Below are 20,927 nucleotides of genomic sequence, written 5' to 3'. Positions count from 1 at the left end.
AAGTTGGACTTTGGCCTTTAGGCGGTTTTCCACATCATCTTCGTCATAACCGCCAGTGCTCTGCGCGAAGGAGTGTTCTGATGTCATAACTCTGCGACTTTTAAAGCAACCATTTACATCCAGCAACTAATTGAGGACTTCGAGTGAAAGTGCTGTTCTGAGGTCAAGAGGTTGACACAGGAGACGAATTCGTGTTAGGCCGCATCAAACCATTGAGAATACTGACGAACTTCCCCCCCCCCCCTCCCCCCCCCCGCGGTCATTCTCCCACCGAAGAAAAAAGGGAAAAGCGGTGCATAGTGAATAGATATTACGTAAGGGTCCTGTCCGAGCATACTAACCCTTAGAAATTACATTCTCAAAGCGCTCTGTTAGAAATACTGCGTTACCTCCAGAATGAGGTTTTCACTCTGCAGCGGAGTGTGCGCTGATATGAAACTTCCTGGCAGATTAAAACTGTGTGCCCGACCGAGACTCGAACTCGGGACCTTTGCCTTTCACGGACAAGTGCTCTACCAACTGAGCTACCGAAGCACGACTCACGCCCGGTACTCACAGCTTTACTTCTGCCAGTACCTCGTCTCCTACCTTCCCAAACTTTACAGAAGCTCTCCTGCGAACCTTGCAGAACTAACACTCCTGAAAGAAAGGATACTGCGGAGACATGGCTTAGCCACGGCCTGGGGGATGTTTCCAGAATGAGATTTTCACTCTGCAGCGGAGTGTGCGCTGATATGAAACTACCTGGCAGATTATCAGCGCACACTCCGCTGCAGAGTGAAAATCTCATTCTGGAAACATCCCCAGGCTGTGGCTAAGCCATGTCTCCGCCCTATCCTTCCTTTCAGGAGTGCTAGTTCTGCAAGGTTCGCAGGAGAGCTTCTGTTAAGTTTGGAAGGTAGGAGACGAGGTACTGGCAGAAGTAAAGCTGTGAGTACCGGGCGTGAGTCGTGCTTCGGTAGCTCAGTTGGTAGAGCACTTGTTCGCGAAATGCAAAGGTCCCGAGTTCGAGTCTCGGTCGGGCATACTGCGTTACCTGTTTGCGATCCAGAACTGTCACAGGCGTCCCGTGTGAGTTTTTGCCTCTCGTCCGCGGATGCCCTAAAAATGATTTCCGCAGACTTTGTGTACGTGTGTGTTCGTCTATAGGGTCGGACCTTTGCTCCGCTGGACAATTTTATCTTTTTCTCGCAGTGTGTAGTCGGTCGACTCGCGGCGAACTTTAAAAAACCCATTCTAGTCGTTCCGTGAGCGCCGCGTTACAGTATAGCCAACCAGGGGGCACTTTTTTATGCCCTTCCGAAGAGCGCGACCTCCATAAAGCGCGACGTAGTAAGTCCACATAAACAGCTCCGTAAAACTCAGCGGCGGGACAAAGTTTCCTCTCTCTCTCTCTCTCTCTCTCTCTGTGACTCGTTCTTTTGTCTCCTGACCGGCCGGAGAGGCCGTGCGGTTCTGGCGCTACAGTCTGGAACCGAGCGACCGCTACGGTCGCAGGTTCGAATCCTGCCTCGGGCATGGATGTGTGTGATGTCCTTAGGTTAGTTAGGTTTAATTAGTTCTAAGTTCTAGGCGACTGATGACCTCAGACGTTAAGTCGCATAGTGCTCAGAGCCATTTGAACCATTTTTTTTCTCTGTCTCCTGTTTATTTTCTTCTCCGCTATTTTATTCCTGGGCAATTGACCCGATCTGCTTCGCTCCCTGCGTTCGTCATACCGTTACAAGGCGAGTGTGGCCAGACTGATATAATGAGATCGGTTTTTAATTGTCCTGGGGGCAAAACCAGTTGTTGTTGTTGTTGTTGTTGTTGTTGTTGTTGTCTTCAGTCCTGAGACTGGTTTGATGCAGCTCTCCATGCTACTCTATCCTGTGCAAGCTTCTTCATCTCCCAGTACCTACTGCAACCTACTTCCTTCTGAATCTGCTTAGTGTATTGATCTCTTGGTCTCCCTCTACGATTTTTACCCTCCACGCTGCCCTCCAATGCTAAATTTGTGATCCCTTGATGCCTCAAAACATGTCCTACCAACCGATCCCTTCTTCTTGTCAAGTTGTGCCACAAACTTCTCTTCTCCCCAATCCTATTCAATACCTCCTCATTAGTTACGTGATCTACCCACCTTATCTTCAGCATTCTTCTGTAGCACCACATTTCGAAAGCTTCTATTCTCTTCTTGTCCAAACTGGTTATCGTCCATGTTTCACTTCCATACATGGCTACACTCCATACAAATACTTTCAGAAACGACTTCCTGACACTTAAATCTATAGTCGATGTTAACAAATTTCTCTTCTTCAGGAACGATTTCCTTGCCATTGCCAGTCTACATTTTATATCCTCTCTACTTCGACCATCATCAGTTATTTTACTCCCTAAATAGCAAAACTCCTTTACTACTTTAAGTGTCTCATTTCCTAATCTAATCCCCTCAGCATCACCCGATTTAATTTGACTACATTCCATTATCCTCGTTTTGCTTTTGTTGATGTTCATCTTATATCCTCCTTTCAAGACACTGTCCATTCCATTCAACTGCTCTTCCAAGTCCTTTGCTGTCTCTGACAGAATTACAATGTCATCGGCGAACCTCAAAGTTCTTACTTCTTCTCCATGAATTTTAATACCTACTCCGAATTTTTCTTTTGTTTCCTTCACTCCTTGCTCAATATACAGATTGAATAACATCGGGGAGAGGCTACAACCCTGTCTCACTCCTTTCCCAACCACTGCTTCCCTTTCATGCCCCTCGACTCTTATAACTGCCATGTGGTTTCTGTACAAATTGTAAATAGCCTTTCGCTCCCTGTATTTTACCCCTGCCACCTCCAGAATTTGAAAGAGACTATTCAAGTTAACATTGTCAAAGCTACTGTCGTATTGAAAAAAAAAAAAACACGCTTGATAATGGCACTTTGAAGACGAAATCATGATTGTGTAAGTGTAAATGTAACACTGTAAGCAAACAGCAGCCTAATGGCGGTACTGACTTTAGAGAAGCATATTATGACTGTGGCCCCCCACTTATAGAAAAATTATCCCCTCTTTGTCTTTGTGTTTATCAGTTTTGACATGGGCGCGTTATGACCCTAGTTGTTTTTGCGCCCTAAAACAAAACAAAACAAAACAAAACAGAATGAGATTTTCACTCTGCAGCGGAGTGTGCGCTGATATGAAACTTCCTGACGGATTAAAACTGTATGCCCGACCGAGACTCGAACTCGGGACTTTTGCCATTCGCGGACAAGTGCTCTACCATCTGAGCTACCGAAACACGACTCATGCCCGGTACTCACAGCTTTACTTCTGCCAGTTCCTCGTCTCCTACCTTCCAAACTTTACAGAAGCTCTCCTGCGAACCTTGCAGAACTAGCACTCCTGAAAGAAAGGAATCTGCGGAGACATGGCTTAGCCACGGCCTGGGGGATGTTTCCAGAATGAGATTTTCACTCTGCAGCGGAGTGTGCGCTGATATGAAACATCACCCAGACTGTGGCTAAGCCATGTCTCTGCAGTATCCTTTCTTTCAGGAGTGCTAGTTCTGCAAGGTTCGCAGGAGAGCTTCTGTAAAGTTTGGAAGGTAGGAGACGAGATACTGGCAGAAGTAAAGCTGTGAGGGCCGGGCGTGAGTCGTGCTTCGGTAGCTCAGATGGTAGAGCACTTGTCCGCGAATGGCAAAGGTCCCGAGTTCGAGTCTCGGTCGGGCACACAGTTTTAATCTGCCAGGAAGTTTCAAAACAAAACAAGCAAACAGACCAGTGACGGCACAGTTAACACGATCCGCATGATTCAATCTCGTCGAAAAAGTACGGTCCATACCACACAGTCACCTTTGCAGAATGTAATGGTACTGGTTGATGCGCGTGCGGGTTTTCCGTCGCCCATATTCTGCAAATTCTGCCCACTGACACGTCCTTGGAGATGAAAATAGGTTTCGTCTGTCCACAGAACGTTCCATGGCCATCCATTGTCGCGTTCCGTGCGAGTAAGAAATTCCCAGAGCAAAATAGTTCAAATGACTCTGAGCGCTATGGGACTGAACTGCTGAGGTCATCAGTCCCCTAGAACTTAGAACTACTTAAACCTAACTAACCTAAGGACATTACACACATCCATGCCCGAGGCAGGATTCGAACCTGCGACCGCAGTGGTCGCGCGGTTCCAGACTGTAGCGCCTAGAACCGCTCGGTCACTCTGCCCGGCTTCCCAGAACAGGACAACAGTAAGCAGCTCCGGAAAACGGGCGATTTTGTACGGGTGGCAGAGCAGGATGTTTAGTAGGATGTTATGCACCGTGCTCGCAGGCACGTCCATAGTTCGGGCAATTTCCCGTCCGCTGTATGTTTGCACACCACCGTTCGACGCCTCCCGCAATGCTGTGGCCTCATCTTCGCCAGACGTCGGATCTTCCCCCTCTGCCACGATGCACTTCAAAAGAAGCTGTCATTCCGAATTTTGTGATCATTTCTCCAGACCCTTAGCAGACTTACCACGAATTTCGAAATTTCTAGAACCTAAAAACACATATGGTCCATCAATAACAGCATGAGAAGCGATGCCTTTAACAGTAATCTTCGCTGTTATAACAGCAGTCTTCAACTCAACGTTCTCTATAGTCTTTAGTTCCTACGTACTCGTGGTCGCGGGAGGCAGATAATGATGAGGCTCTGTATTTTTGGTGTAAGTACATGGTTGTTGTGAAGATGTATCCAATCTTCGTGAGTTTGTATAAGGCGTGTTTTTTTAAGTAAGTACCGTTTTGAAATTAAAAAAAGACGTGTTAAGATATCTCAATAATTTTATTTTTACATGGAAGCCTGTACCTTAATCTAGTTTTCTACATAATTTCCGTCAATATTGAGGCACTTGTCCTAACGCTGCACCAGTTTTTGAATACCCTCCTCATACAAGTCTGCCGCCTGACTTGTTAACCACTGCATCACCCCGGTTTGGCTTCATCATCGTCATCGTCTCGAAGACGCTGACTGCCCAGGTGTTTCTTCAAGTGTAGGAACAGATGGTAGTCACTGGGCGTGAAAGATCGCGGCTGTACGGAGGATGATCTAGAGTTTCCCATCGAAAATGTGTGGTGAGATCTTCGGTCTGCTTCGCAAAGTGTGGACGGGCATTGTCTTGTAGCAAAACGGTGCCCTTGCTCAACTTGCCACATCTTTTGTTCTGAACTGAACGGCGCAGATTGTGCAATGTCTTACAGTAAGCTGCAGCATCGATTGTCTCATTACGAGGCAAAAATTCCACAAGCAATACTCCTTTTCTGTCCCAAAAAACTGTGCACGTGATTTTCCGAGAAGACATTGTTTGCTTAAACTTCACTTTTCTGGTTGAATCTGAATGCCGCCATTGGATGGACTGTGGCTTTGATTCTGGTGTGACGTAGGCCACCCATGTTTCATCGCCCGTAGCAATTTGGCTTAAGAAATCGTCACCGTCGTTGTGGTACCGCTCAAGGAAAGTCAATGCACTGTCTAAACGTTCGGTTTTGTGCACATCCGTCAACATTTTCAGTACCCAGCGTGCGCACAATTTTGGATAATTCAAGTACTCGGTCACAATGCCATACAAAACACTACGAGAAACATTAGGAAAGTCATCCCGCAAGGAGGAAATCGTAAAGCGTCTGTTTTCTCTCACCTTATTGTCCACTTCCTGCACCAAACTTTCATTAACGACCGAAGGACGCCCACTCCGTTGTTCATCGTGCACATTTGTGCGGCCATCTTTAAATGCTCTCACCCACTTTCTTACCATTCCGTCACTCATAATGATTTCTCCGTAAACTGCACAGATCTCACGATGAATATCGATCGCTTTTAGGCCTTTAGCACTAACAAGGGAACCTCCCCATCGCACCCCCCTCAGATTTAATTATAAGTTGCCACAGTGGATAGGCCTTAAAAAACTGAACACAGATCAATCGAGAAAACAGGAAGAAGTTGTGTGGAACTGTGAAAAAATAAGCAAAATATACAAACTGAGTAGTTCATGGGAACATATGCAACATCAAGGACAGTAGGATCGCAGGAGCGCAATGGTCTCGTGGTAACGTGAGCAGCTGCGGAACGAAAGGTCCTTGGTTCAAATCTTCCATTGAGTGAAAATTTTTATTTTTTATTTTCAGCTTATGTGACAAACTCTTATGTTTTCATCACTTTTTTGGGAGTGATTATGACATCCACAAGAAAACCTAAATCGGGCAAGGTAGAAGAATCTTTTTACCCATTCGCCAAGTGTACAAGTTAGGTCGGTCGATTACATATTCCTGTCATGTGACGCACATGCCGTCACCAGTGTCGTATAGAATATATGAGATGTCTTTTCCTGTGGAGGAATCGGTTGATCTATGACCTTGCGATCAAATGTTTTCGGTTCCCATTAGAGAGGCACGTCCTTTCGTCTACTAATCGCACGGTTTTGCGGTGCGGTCGCAAAACACACACACGGAACTTATTACAGTGAACAGAGACGTCAATGAACGAACGGACAGATCATAATTTTGCGAAAATAAAATTTTCAGCCGAGGGAAGACTTGAACCAAGGACATCTCGCTTTGCAGCTACTCACGTTAACCACGGGACCACGGCGCTCTTGAGATCATACTATCCTTGATGTTGCATATCTGGCGCATGGACTGCTCAGTTTGTATATTTTACTAATTTTTTCATAGTTCCACACAACTTCTTCCTGTTTTCTCGATTGATCTGTGTTCAGTTTTTTAAGGCCTATCCACTGGGCCAACTTATAACTAAATCTGAGGGGGGTGCGATGGGGAGGTTCCCTTGTAAGAAGACTTACAACAGCCCGTACTTCACAGTAGGCGGGACCCACGATTATCGGAGGCACCTTAAACACTCAGTACACAACGTAAACAAGGAAGAATCATACTATAATGGCGTCAGTGCGTAGACAACAGATGTAGGTACCCAGTGCGCATGCGCAGAACGTACCGCTGCGGCCGCGGACTAGCAAAACGGTACTTACTTAAAAATACACGCCTCGTATTATCGTAAATTAAGTGTTGACCTTGGATAAAGACACTACACGTTGATCTTGCCCAGTCCGCAGCTCGTCGTCGTGTGGTAGCGTTCTCGCTTCCCGCGCCCGGGTTCCCGGGTTCGATTCCCGGCGGGGTCAGGGATTTTCTCTGCCTCGTGATGACTGGGTGTTGTGTGTTGTCCTTAGGTTAGTTAGGTTTAAGTAGTTCTAAGTTCTAGGGGACTGATGACCATAGATGTTAAGTCCCATAGTGCTCAGAGCCATTTTGATCTTGCCCAAAGCCATTCGTCTTGGTTTTATAGTTCCCTGGTGTACTCTGGGACGCTCTGGGTCACTCTGCGTCATCTGTGACGCCCTTGTGTCTCTGTGCATGTGTGTGTCTCTGTGAGCCGTAACTGCACTACTGGCCATTAAAATTGCTACACCTCGAAGATGACGTGCTACAGACGCGAAATTTAACCGACAGGAAGAAAATGCCGTGATATGCAAATGATTAGCTTTTCAGAGCATTCACACAAGGTTGGCGCCGGTGGCGACACCTACAACGTGCTCACATGAGGAAAGTTTCCAATCGATTTCTCATGGTGAAACGTTGTTGTGATGCCTCGTGTAAGGAGGAGAAATGTGTACCATCATGTTTCCGACTTTGATAAAGGTCGGATTGTAGCCTATGGCCATTGTGGTTTATCGTATCGCGACATTGCTGCTCGCGTCGGTCGAGATCCAACGACTGTTAGCAGAATATGGAATCGGTGGGTTCAGGAGGATAATACGGAACGCCGTGCTGGATCCCAACGGCTTCGTATCACTAGAAAATGGTTCAAATGACTGTGAGCACTATGGGACTTAAAATCTGTGGTCATCCGTCGCCTAGAACTTAGAACTACCTAAACCTAACTAACCTAAGGACATCACACCACATCCACGCCCGGGGCATGATTCGAAACTGCGACCGTAGCTGTCACACGGTTCCAGACTGAAGCGCCTACAACCGCATGGTCACACCGGCCGGCCATATCACTAGAAGTCGAGATGACAGGCATCTCATCCGCATGGCTGTAACGGATTGTGCAGCCACGTCTCGATCTCTGAGTCAACAGATGGGGACGTTTGCAAGACAACAACCACCTGTACGAACAGCACGGACTATCAGACCGGAGACCGTGGCTGCGGTTACCCTTGACGCTGCATCACAGACAGGTGCGCCTGCGATGGTGTACTCGACGACGAACCTGGGTGCACGAATAGCAAAACGCCATTTTTTCGGATGAATCCAGGTTCTGTTTACAGCATCACGATGGTCGCATCCGTGTGTGGCGGCATCGCGGTAAACGCACAATAGAAGCGTGTATTCGTCATCGCCATACTGGCGTATCACCCGGCGTGATGGTAGGGGATGCCATCGGTTCCACGTCTCGGTCACCTCTTGTTCGCATTGACGGCATTTTGAACAGTGGAAGTTACATTTCAAATGTGTTACGACCCGTGGCTCTGCCCTTCATTCGATCCCTGCGAAACGCTACATTTCAGCAGGATAATGCACGACCGCATGTTGCAGGTCCTGTACGGGCCTTTCTGGATACAGAAAATGTTCGACTGCTACCCTGGCCAGCACATTCTCCAGATCGCTCACCAATCGAAAACGTCTGGTCAATGGTGGCCGAGCAACTGGCTCGTCACAATACGCCAGTCACTACTCTTGATGAACTGCGGTATCGTGATGAAGCTGCATGGGCAGCTGTACCTGCACACGCCATCCGAGCTCTGTTTGACTATATGCCTAGGCGTACGAAGGCCGTTATTACGGCCAGAGGTGGTTGTTCTGTGTACTGATTTCTCAGGATCTATGCACCCTTGCGTGAAAATATCTTTGTCCAATGAATGCCCATTTATCATCTGCATTTCTTCTTGATGTAACAATTTTAATGGCCAGTAGTGTAGCACGAGAGTCAAAGACGTGTTTGGTTACGTAACGGCCGGCCGATGTGGCCGAGCGGTTCTAGACGCTCCAGTGTGGAGCCGCGCGACCGCTACGGTCGCAGGTTCGAATCCTGCCTCGGGCAGTAGTTCTAAGTTCTAGGAGACTGATGACCTCAGATGTTAAGCCCCAAAGTGCTCAGAGCCATTTGAACCATTTTTGTTAAGTAGCGCAACTGCGTAGTAAAGAAGCTGTTAACGGTGGTGGGTCCTAGCTTCTGCCGAGGATGGGCGTGGCACGGGCTCTGAAGATGTGATTGCAATGCCGTGAAATCGGCCATTAGTTCAATTTAAAAATAAAATGCTTCTGCATCCTCCCGCCTCCCCGTCACCCCCACCCCCTGCCACTCCCCCGCGCAGGTGACTCCATAAATATTTTCGTGGTCAGCGAAAGGCAGCCTTGTGTGATTTGTTTCTCTCGATAAAATTTGTGGCCCTCCGGCGTTAATTCCGGCCTTTTGTGTGGCACGCTCGCCCGCTCCGGCACCACAGAGCTGACCTCGGCACGCAAACTCAGCCGAGTGCAAAATTACCCCGCCACTGGCACAGAAAAGTGGCCAAGTTATCTTTCCGCTGTCGGAATACAGTGAGCCCGCTGCAGACCGGAGCGAAAACAAGCGAACGAGATTTCTGTGTGGTGTAAACGTTGCGTGAGCGCGAGCAGGTAGCATTCGGTATTCTTCGGTCCATCAAAGCAAGTTCGCTTGCTCTCCGCTTCGGCGCTAGCAGTACAGCAAGCTTTCGTCTGCTGTTTTGTCTACTCCTGCCGTCGTTCAGTGACGTAGCAAAAGGAACCTCCCCCCCCCCCCCCCCCCCCCCGTGCCACGTAAATGAGATTACACACGACTTAGTGGCCATGTAGTGGAACTGAAAGATATTTTAATTTTCAATAATACGATGAGAAGAGATATGTATACTCCTTTCATAATAAGAATAAACCTCATGTAAACATTATACTGTGGTGTACGGAAAGGTGTCGTCGTTCAGTGACTTGGATAGGATTTGTGACTGGTGTAAAGAATGGCAACTAACTCTAAATATAGATAAATGTAAATTAATGCAGATGAATAGGGAAAAGAATCCCGTAATGTTTGAATACTCCATTAGTAGTGTAGCGCTTGACACAGTGGCGTCGATTAAATATTTGGGCGTAACATTGCAGAGCGATATGAAGTGGGACAAGCATGTAATGGCAGTTGTGGGGAAGGCGGATAGTCGTCTTCGGTTCATTGGTAGAATTTTGGGAAGATGTGGTTCATCTGTAAAGGAGACCGCTTATAAAACACTAATACGACCTATTCTTGAGTACTGCTCGAGCGTTTGGGATCCCTATCAGGTCGGATTGAGGGAGGACATAGAAGCAATTCAGAGGCGGGCTGCTAGATTTGTTACTGGTAGGTTTGATCATCACGCGAATGTTACGGAAATGGTTCAGGAACTCGGGTGGGAGTCTCTACAGGAAAGGAGGCCTTCTTTCCGTGAATCGCTACTGAGGAAATTTAGAGACCCAGCATTTGAGGCTGACTGCAGTACAATTTTACTGCCGTCAACTTACATTTCGCGGAAAGACCACAAAGATAAGATAAGAGAGATTATGGCTCATGCAGAGGCATATAAGCAGTCATTTTCCCCTCGTTCTGTTTGGGAGTGCAACAGGGAGAGAAGATGCCAGTTGTGGTACGAGGTACCCTCCGCCACGCACTGTATGGTGGTATGGCGGAGTATGTATGTAGGTGTAGATATAGATATTCTTCCGCGTTTGCTGGAATCTCATTGGATTTCGTTTCACGTGGAGCAAAAGCAAGCCCGTCCCGAGTACAGTCAAGTACGATATATGAGGATACGTTTTATGCTGTGCGTTGCTCGTATATCGAGTCAGCGATAATACTGGGCAACAGCTTTACCAGCGCATTTGACTTGGACAGCACTGGCCAGGCACGTGGTCCAACTAACCTGCACTGATGTGAACAGCTGTAGTAAATACACTCCTGGAAATTGAAATAAGAACACCGTGAATTCATTGTCCCAGGAAGGGGAAACTTTATTGACACATTCCTGGGGTCAGATACATCACATGATCACACTGACAGAACCACAGGCACATAGACACAGGCAACAGAGCATGCACAATGTCGGCACTAGTACAGTGTATATCCACCTATCGCAGCAATGCAGGCTGCTATTCTCCCATGGAGACGATCGTAGAGATGCTGGATGTAGTCCTGTGGAACGGCTTGCCATGCCATTTCCACCTGGCGCCTCAGTTGGACCAGCGTTCGTGCTGGACGTGCAGACCGCGTGAGACGACGCTTCATCCAGTCCCAAACATGCTCAATGGGGGACAGATCCGGAGATCTTGCTGGCCAGGGTAGTTGACTTACATCTTCTAGAGCACGTTGGGTGGCACGGGATACATGCGGAAGTGCATTGTCCTGTTGGAACAGCAAGTTCCCTTGCCGGTCTAGGAATGGTAGAACGATGGGTTCGATGACGGTTTGGATGTACCGTGCACTATTCAGTGTCCCCTCGACGATCACCAGTGGTGTACGGCCAGTGTAGGAGATCGCTCCCCACACCATGATGCCGGGTGTTGGCCCTGTGTGCCTCGGTCGTATGCAGTCCTGATTGTGGCGCTCACCTGCACGGCGCCAAACACGCATACGACCATCATTGGCACCAAGGCAGAAGCGACTCTCATCGCTGAAGACGACACGTCTCCATTCGTCCCTCCATTCACGCCTGTCGCGACACCACTGGAGGCGGGCTGCACGATGTTGGGGCGTGAGCGGAAGACGGCCTAACGGTGTGCGGGACCGTAGCCCAGCTTCATGGAGACGGTTGCGAATGGTCCTCGCCGATACCCCAGGGGCAACAGTGTCCCTAATTTGCTGGGAAGCGGCGGTGCGGTCCCCTACGGCACTGCGTAGGATCCTACGGTCTTGGCGTGCATCCGTGCGTCGCTGCGGTCCGGTCCCAGGTCGACGGGCACGTGCACCTTCCGCCGACCACTGGCGACAACATCGATGTACTGTGGAGACCTCACGCCCCACGTGTTGAGCAATTCGGCGGTACGTCCACCCAGCCTCCCGCATGCCCACTATACGCCCTCGCTCAAAGTCCGTCAACTGCACATACGGTTCACGTCCACGCTGTCGCGGCATGCTACCAGTGTTAAAGACTGCGATGGAGCTCCGTATGCCACGGCAAACTGGCTGACACTGACGGCGGCGGTGCACAAATGCTGCGCAGCTAGCGCCATTCGACGGCCAACACCGCGGTTCCTGGTGTGTCTGCTGTGCCGTCCGTGTGATCATTGCCTGTACAGCCCTCTCGCAGTGTCCGGAGCAAGTATGGTGGGTCTGACACACCGGTGTCAATGTGTTCTTTTTTCCATTTCCAGGAGTGTATGTAAATGTCATTTAATTTTTGAACAGAAGGAAATAACGGTAAAACTAGGGCGATACGCTTCTTATGGAAATTCCTGACTTTGACAAGAGTAATTTCTCTGGTCGAGCTACGTGCGGCGTAAAAGTGCACCGCTGGGATTTCGCAGTGTAGTTAAATATTGAAGGCACTGAAAATGTTAAATCAGTCGCCTGGTAATCTCTGAAATTCTTCCATATCGGACTCCGAGGCAAGCGGTACATTTCAGTACTGCTACTCTGATACAGAGGCGGTCAGCAACAGAATCCCAAGCCACCAAAAAGTCCACATTTCCTCCTCCTGCTCTTTCATTACGGGCTGTTCTGCATTTCGCCAGCCAGCCGGGGTGGCCGAGCGGTTCTAGGCGCTACAGTCTGGAACCGAGCGACAGCTACGGTCGCAGGTTCGAATCCTGCCTCGGGCGTGGATGTGTGTGATGTCCTTAGGTTTAAGTTGTTCTAAGTTCTAGGGGACTGATGACCTCAGATGTTAAGTCCCATAGTGCTTAGACCCATTTGAACCATTTTTTTTTTTTTGCTGTCATTTATTATTTTTGTGCCATGTGCTGAAGTTTTAGTTTCTATTTATGGATAAACTGGTAATAAGAAAAAAGAAAACATATTTTGGTGACTTCACCAGCGTTATGGTAAGTTAAAAATACGTACGCTCTACTAAAATAACCTAATTACCCAACTACAGCATTTTAATGCTAGCACTGGAGTCGTTATTTGGAGACTGCTAGAACTTTGGTGTTGCAATATTTCACATTGCAGCTTAGCAGTAAACAGCGTTACAGATAACATAAATTTAAAATCAATGCATGAAAATACACTTGGATTTGACTGCGTTGCTCAAAACTCGCGTTGATCAATAGAAATATCGGTTAAACGGCGTTGGCTACATTTCTAAAAAAAAATGATGAAGATTTGGTAATTAATAGCTCAAATGGAAAAATATCGCTCAATCTGGTCACCAGGGCGGTACTAAGTTATGAAAATCAATTCCGATACAGAACGATGGGGAGGGGTTTGTGGACAGCCGAAGGCAGCACATTCTATAGTTCGTTCATTTGTGAAAGAAAATAAACATCACATAAACTACACTGTACATTGAACAACGTAGAGGAGTTTATTAGCATCAAAGACTGTGTAACCATATTACCATGGATAGACAGAAATTCATTTATGAGACTGCATACATTAGAAGTATAGTTGAAAACAATGTGTTAGGATCTCAACTGTAGCTCATACTATTTATATATTGCTGTTTACTTTATAAAAAAAATTGGTTGCTATACTTTCAAGTTATATGTTGAAATCACAGTTTAAAAAAAAAGTTTTTCGTCACTTAAGGTCCTGACAAAACTCTGCCATCTGGTGAGCAAGATGTATGAGACAGGCGAAATACCCTCAGACTTCAAGAAGAATATAATATTTCCAATCCCAAAGAAAGCAGGTGTTGACAGATGTGAAAATTACCGAACAATCAGTTTAATAAGCCACAGCTGCAAAATACTAACGCGAATTCTTTACAGACGAATGGAAAAACTGGTAGAAGCGGACCTCGGGGAAGATCAGTTTGGATTCCGTAGAAATGTTGGAACACGTGAGGCAATACTGACCTTACGACTTATCTTAGAAGAAAGATTAAGGAAAGGCAAACCTACGTTTCTATCACTTGTAGACTTAGAGAAAGCTTTTGACAGTGTTGACTGGAATACTCTCTTTCAAATTCTGAAGGTGGGAGGGGTAAAATACAGGGAGCGAAAGGGTGTTTACAATTTGTACAGAAACCAGATGGCAGTTATAAGAGTCGAGGGACATGAAAGGGAAGCAATGGTTGGGAAGGGAGTGAGACAGGGTTGTAGCCTCTCCCCGATGTTATTCAATCTGTATATTGAGCAAGCGATAAAGGAAACAAAAGAAAAGTTTGGAGTAGGTATTAAAATCCAGGGAGAAGAAATAAAAACTTTGAGGTTCGCCGATGACATTGTTATTCTGTCAGAAACAGCAAAGGACTTGGAAGAGCAGTTGAATGGAATGGACAGTGTCTTGAAAGGATGGTATAAGATGAACATCAACAAAAGCAAAACGAGGATAATGGAATGTAGTCGAATTAAGTCGGGTGATGCTGAGGGAATTAGATTAGGAAATGAGACGCTTAAAGTAGTAAAGGCGTTTTGCTGTTTGGGGAGAAAAATAACAAATGATGGTTGAAGTAGAGAGGATATAAAATGTAGACTGGCAACGGCAAGGAAAGCGTTTCTTAAGAAGAGAAAATTGTTAACATCGAGTACTGATTTAAGTGTCAGAAAGTCGTTTCTGAAAGTATTTGTATGGAATGTAGCCATGTATGGAAGTGAAACGTGGACAATAAATAGCTTAGACAAGAAGAGAATAGAAGCTTTCGAAATGTGGTGCTACAGAAGAATGCTGAAGATTAGATGGATAGATCACATAACTAATGGGGAGGTGTTGAATAGAATTGGGGAGAAGAGGAGTTTGTGGCACAACTTGACAAGAAGAAGGGATCGGTTGGTAGGACATGTTCTGAGACATCGAGGGATCACGAGTTTAGTATTGGAGGGCAGCGTGGAGGGTAAAAATCGTAGAGGGAGACCAAGAGATGAATAGACTAAGCAGATTCAGAAGGATGTAGCTTGCAGTAGGTACTGGGAGATGAAGAAGCTTGCACAGGATAGAGTAGCATGGAGAGCTGCATCAAACCAGTCTCAGGACTTAAGACCACAACAACAACAAGGAAATTGAAGAGTTTTAATGAAACGACAGATAATTTTATAAAATTTGCGGTTGCACTGAGGAATTTGGGATGCTTGTATTTGCTGAAGGAACTCTGACATCATTTCAGATAAGGCGAAAGTTGAGACAGAAGATAACAATTGGTGAAAGACAGCTCTTGTAAAAAGAGAGTTGTCTTTATAAGTTATTCAACTCGAAGTTAATATTCTTCTGGTCTGCGATAGTGAACCTTGTACGCTGAAGAGCGGAAACGTTATGACCACCTGCTAAACAGTATGTTTGTCCGTCTTTGGAACGAAATACGCACTGATTCTCCGTATCAAGGATCTGACAGTTTGTTGGTAGGTTTGTGGAGGTATGTGGTATTGGATGTCTACGCACAGGTCATGTAAACAAAGGGCCGCTGTGATGGCGCCCCATAGCAGCGCAGATGGGTTCCATAGGATTTACATCAGTTGAATTTCGTCGCTGAGACATCACCGTGAGATCACTACGACGGCTGGAACTTAAATAGTGGCAACTATTTATTAACAGCCGATACAAAAGAGTTACATGTACCTGTTGCTGTCGTTCAAAGTAGTAAAAATGTGGTTCACCCGAAGAGCCGATACGTTTCCATTGGTCGACAGTCGAATCCCGATGGGCCAGTGCCCACTTGCAACTGTAACTGACGATGTGGTTGGGTCAACATGTGAACAAGTAGAGGTGGTCTGCTGCAGAGCTTCATGTTCAACAATGTACGACGAACGGTGTGCTCCGAAACACTTGTGCGTGCGCCAGCATTGTGCTCCTCCGGCAGAGATGCCACAGGTCCCCATGTGTCCTACTCTACAGAGCAGACAAGTCTCAGAACCCCACGTTCTGTGAAGAGTCGTGGGCGTCCAGCCATTCAGCGCCTGAGTGGTAGTTTCACTACCGTTCTACGTCTTTCCATAAATGCTCACGACAGTAGCACGCGAACATTCGAACAGCTTCGCGGTTTTCGAGGCACTCGTTCACAGCTCCTGCATAATACACTCATGCTGAAAAATTAACGACAACTGCAGAGTGTAGTGCGACTCAACGCTGGCGCTAATAAATATTCAAATGTGTGTGAAATCTTAATGGGACTTAACTGCTAAGGTCATCAGTCCCTAAGCTTACACTCTACTTAACCTAAATTATCCTAAGGACAAACACACACACAGCCATGCCCGAGGGAGGACTCGAACCTCCGCCCTGACCAGCCTCTGGCGCTAATAGCATAGGCACATAGGGAACACACACCACACAGGTCTGCAAGTCCACGGTATTGGTGATAAGTTGAGAAAACCGTCCCGAAACACGTGTGCCACGAAACGCCAGTCTTTTCTGCGCATGCACCCCGACATCAATACGGGATATGATCACTGTGCACACGTACACAGGCCGCACAACGGGTTGGCATACTCTGGATCAGCTGCTGGGGTATAGCCTCCCATTCTTGCACCAGTGCCTGTCGGAGCTCCTGATGTGTCGTAGGGGTTTGAAGACGTGCAGCGATACGTCGACCGAGAGCATCCCAGACGTGCTCGATGGGGTTTAGGTCTGGAGAACAGGCAGGCCACTCCATTCGCCTCACATCTTGTGTTTCGAGGTACTCCTCCACGATGGCAGCTCGGTGGGGCTGTTCATTATCTTCCATCAGGAGGAAGGTGGGACCCACTGCACCCCTGAAAAGGCGGACGTTCTGGTGCAAAATGACGTCCCGATACACCTGACCTGTTACAGTTCCTCTGTCAAAGACATGCAGGGGTGTACGTGCACCAATCATAATCCCACCCCACACCATCAAACCACGACCTCTATACAGGTCCCTTTCAAGGACATTAAGGGGTTGGTATCTGGTTCCTGGTTCACGCCAGATGAAAACTTGGTGAGAATCACTGTTCAGACTATACCTGGACTCGTCCGTGAACATAACCTGGGACCACTGTTCCAATGTCCATGTACTGTGTTCTTGACACCAGGCTTTACGGGCTCTCCTGTCACCAGGGGTCAGTGGAATGCACCTTGCAAGTCTCCGGGCGAAAAAACCGTGTCTGTTCAGTCGTGTGTAGACTGTGTGTCTGGAGACAACTGTTCCAGTGGCTGCGGTAAGGTCCCGAGCGAGGCTACCTGCAGTACTCCGTGGCCGTCTGCGGGCACTGATGGTCAGATATCGGTCTTCTTGTGGTGCTGCACGCTGTGGACGTCCCGTAGTGTAGCGCCTGGACACGTTTCCTGTCTGCTGGAATCGTTACCATAATCTTGAGATCACCCTTTGTGGAACACGGACGGGCCATGCTACGACCTGCTGTGTTTGACCAGCCTCCAGTCGCCCTAGTATTCTACCCCACATAACGTCATCAATATGTGTTCTTTGAGCCATTTTCGACACACAGTCACCATTATCACGCCTGAAAACGTCTACACACTTACTCGCTGCACCGTACTCTGACATGCACCGACACACCTCTGCGTATGTGGACTGCTGCCAGCGCCGCCGTGCGAGGACCGCAGGTCAGATGCACCGCACGGTCATACCCAGAGGTGATTTAAACCCACAAACCGCCCACCAGAGCGTTGTTTCACCATGTATCAGCATTATCCTTAATTTATGAGCATGAGTGTACATAATCAGTGCCTTTCGCCACGGCTTATCAATATACTCAAATACGCTCAATACAAATCACGATAATTAGATGGTCACTCCTGAGAATTTGAAATGCTGCCTAATTTTGTTTCATATTGTCTTCACTATCGTGTGTATTATGTGAAGAAATTTCATTCATTTTATGTGCATGGCGTAAGAAAGCGTTATGTTTTAAGCCTTTATTTGCAACTACCATTACTGTAATGATTTTGAATCATGTACTATGAGCTACTTACTATATTCAACTAACACAATACATTTATGTAAAACGATATACTAAAAAAAGAAAAGAATACAAAAAATTAGTGTAAAAAGGGAAGTAAGTTTCGAAACATAAATCAAACGTAAGTATAATAAACAACTAAACTAATAATGATTGTTTAGATATTTTAATTAGGTATGTTGAAAATACTCGAGCAGCACATTGCGTACTGTTTATTTTCCAAAAACGATATTTCAGAAAGCAGCCTAATCACACACGGTTGCATGCATCCCCAAAGTTTCATTAATTTATGTTATAAGAAAAGTTTTTATTGAAAAAAATGGCTGTAAGCACTATGGGACTTAACATCGGAGGTCATCAGTCCCCTAGACATAAAACTACTTAAAATTAACCGAAAGACATCACGCACATCCATGCCCGAGGCAGGAATCGAACCTGCGACCGAAGCAGCAGCGCGGTTCCAGACTGAAGCGCCCAGAACCACTCGGCTACAGCGGCCGGCTTTTATTTTTCAAAAATAATTAATGTTGATGGGGTATTTTGCAAAATTTCAAATTATTACAAAATTCGATTATACAGTTTTCAAGAACTTTAATTGTATACGAACTTTTATATGCGGAACATTTTTGTATGTAAGATATTCCCTCCAAACCTAATATGCCGAATTACCTTTCGGGCCGTATTTTATCCCTTTAAAAGTGAAAGTGGGAACAAACAAAAAAGACCATTAGTTTGTTCCCTCTTCAAACCCGCCAACCTCCATCAAGATTGTTTACAGACACTTTAAAATTTGTCGGTGGCTTGCGTGTTCTCTCTTGCGCGCCTGCAGGTATTTTTCATACTTAACGCGCGCCCCTTGCATAAAGAATAGGCTATGGTCTAGCAAGCAGCGGTGTCCAATAGAGAGGACCATTAATAGCGTGCCAGCACTAACTAGAAGTAACTGCCGAAGGGAGTGTAGTATACGGTAACTTTTTTTTTTCTTTCTTTATTCTATTTCAATTCCCCATCGGGGTGGGCTGGCAGCAGCATATGCGCTCCTCTTCAGACATAGAACAAACAATAGAAGACAGTGAAAAACATACAAAGGCGAGAATCTGGTGAACATAGATATAAAAAAGGGGGAACATCATGGAAGGCAATAGACAAAAAAAGGGGCCACTGTAAAATGGAGATAAAAACCGTAAAAAAGTAACGCACACAAAAAAACCACACACTGGGACAATTAAAAGAACACAAGGCACAGTATGACCTGAGCATAAAAGTATCGACGGTGGGCGTAGCACATAACAAACACTGACAGCGAACTTCAAGGCAGCACACAATTAAAATCACACCTCTTGACGCACACGAGAAACAGCACTAAACACTGATGTGGCACACTGATGATGATCAAAAAGGAGGATCTGCCAGGCGCTAGGAGATGAGGGGGACCTGAAGAAGGGAGGGAGGGAGGGTATATGGTAACCTGGAGTTACCGTACTTGACGCAGCGACCACTGCTTATAGGCAGAGATTTTTCTCTCTCTTTAAGAAATAACACGCCTTTCTAAATACTATGAGCTGACAAAAGTCATGGGATAGTAAATTGCTCGTATACAGGATGGTCCATTGATATTGACCGGGCCAAACATCTCACGAAATAAGCATCAAACGAAAAAACTACAAACAACGAAACTCGTCTAGCTTGAAGGGGGAAACCAGATGGCGCTATGGTTGGCCCGCTACATGGCGCTGCCATAGGTCAAACGCATATCAACTGCGTTTTTTAAAATAGGAAACCCTCATTTTTATTACATATTCGTGTAGTACGTAAAGAAATATGAATGTTTTAGTTGGACCACTTTTTTCGCTTTGTGATAGATGGCGCTGTAATAGTCACAAACATATGGCTCACAATTTTAGACGAACAGTTGGTAACAAGTACGTTTCGTAAATTAAAATACAGAACGTAGGTAGATTTCAACACTTTTTTCGGTTGGTCCAATGTGATACACGTACCTCTGTGAACTTATCATTTCTGAGAAGGCATGCTGTTACAGCGTGATTACCTGTAAATACCACATTGATGCAATAAATGCTCAAATGATGTCCGTCAACCTCATGCATTTGACAATACGTGTAACGACATTCCTCTCAACAGCGAGTAGTTCGGTGCATTGGTGGGGCCGTCATTTGCACTCAGGTAATTCACTAGGAGAGGTTTCCGATGTGGGTATCGCTGCACTACGGGAACTAACAGACCTTGAATGCGGAATGGTAGTTGGATCTAGAAGCATGAGACATTCAAGTTTAATCGTCAGGGAATTGAGTACTCCGAGTGTAACGTCATGAGTCAGTGCGCAGTAGCATTTATCGCACTACTTAGCAGTACAGCTGGTAGCTTTGGAGCCGTTGGCGGTGACAGAAACAGCCGCTTGTATCTTAGCGTGACTCATTCGCACCTGTCGCTAACCTAGCCGTGGGAAGCGGTACCTGTGTCTTTATTTATTTATTTATTTATTTGTTGTTCCGTGGGACCAAATTAAGGAGAAGTCTCCATGGTCATGGAACGAGTCAATACATGAAATTATAACATGATAGTAGAAACAGATAAAATGAAATATAAGAAACGTATTCAGGTGACAATTCGTAAGTTTAAATAAAGAAAATGAACAATGTAACCCTGGGATTTGCTTAATTTTTCAGCTCTTCCAGGAGCTCCTCGACAGAATAGAAGGAGTGAGCCTTGGGGAAACTCTTCAGTTTAGACTTAAAAGTGTTTGAGCTACTGCTAAGATTTTTGAGTTCTTGTGGTAGCTTATTGAAAATGGATGCAGCAGAATACTGCACTCCTTTCTGCACAAGAGTCAACGAAGTGCATTCCACATGCAGATTGG

At 46.2% G+C, this 20,927-nt stretch overlaps 1 non-coding gene across 1 annotated transcript; it reads right to left on the bottom strand.

Moving 5' to 3' along the window:
• Nucleotides 1–460: 460 nt before the first annotated feature.
• Nucleotides 461–535, bottom strand: Trnas-uga. The gene has a single exon. It is a non-coding gene; the product is annotated as a tRNA-Ser (tRNA).
• Between the last annotated feature and the right edge of the window lie 20,392 nt (nucleotides 536–20,927).

The sequence above is a fragment of the Schistocerca americana genome, chromosome 11 (assembly GCF_021461395.2).
Source record: "Schistocerca americana isolate TAMUIC-IGC-003095 chromosome 11, iqSchAmer2.1, whole genome shotgun sequence".
Taxonomy (NCBI): Eukaryota; Metazoa; Arthropoda; class Insecta; order Orthoptera; family Acrididae; genus Schistocerca; species Schistocerca americana.
Note: the sequence above shows the minus strand (reverse complement) of the source record. Positions and strands in the feature narration are given on the sequence as shown.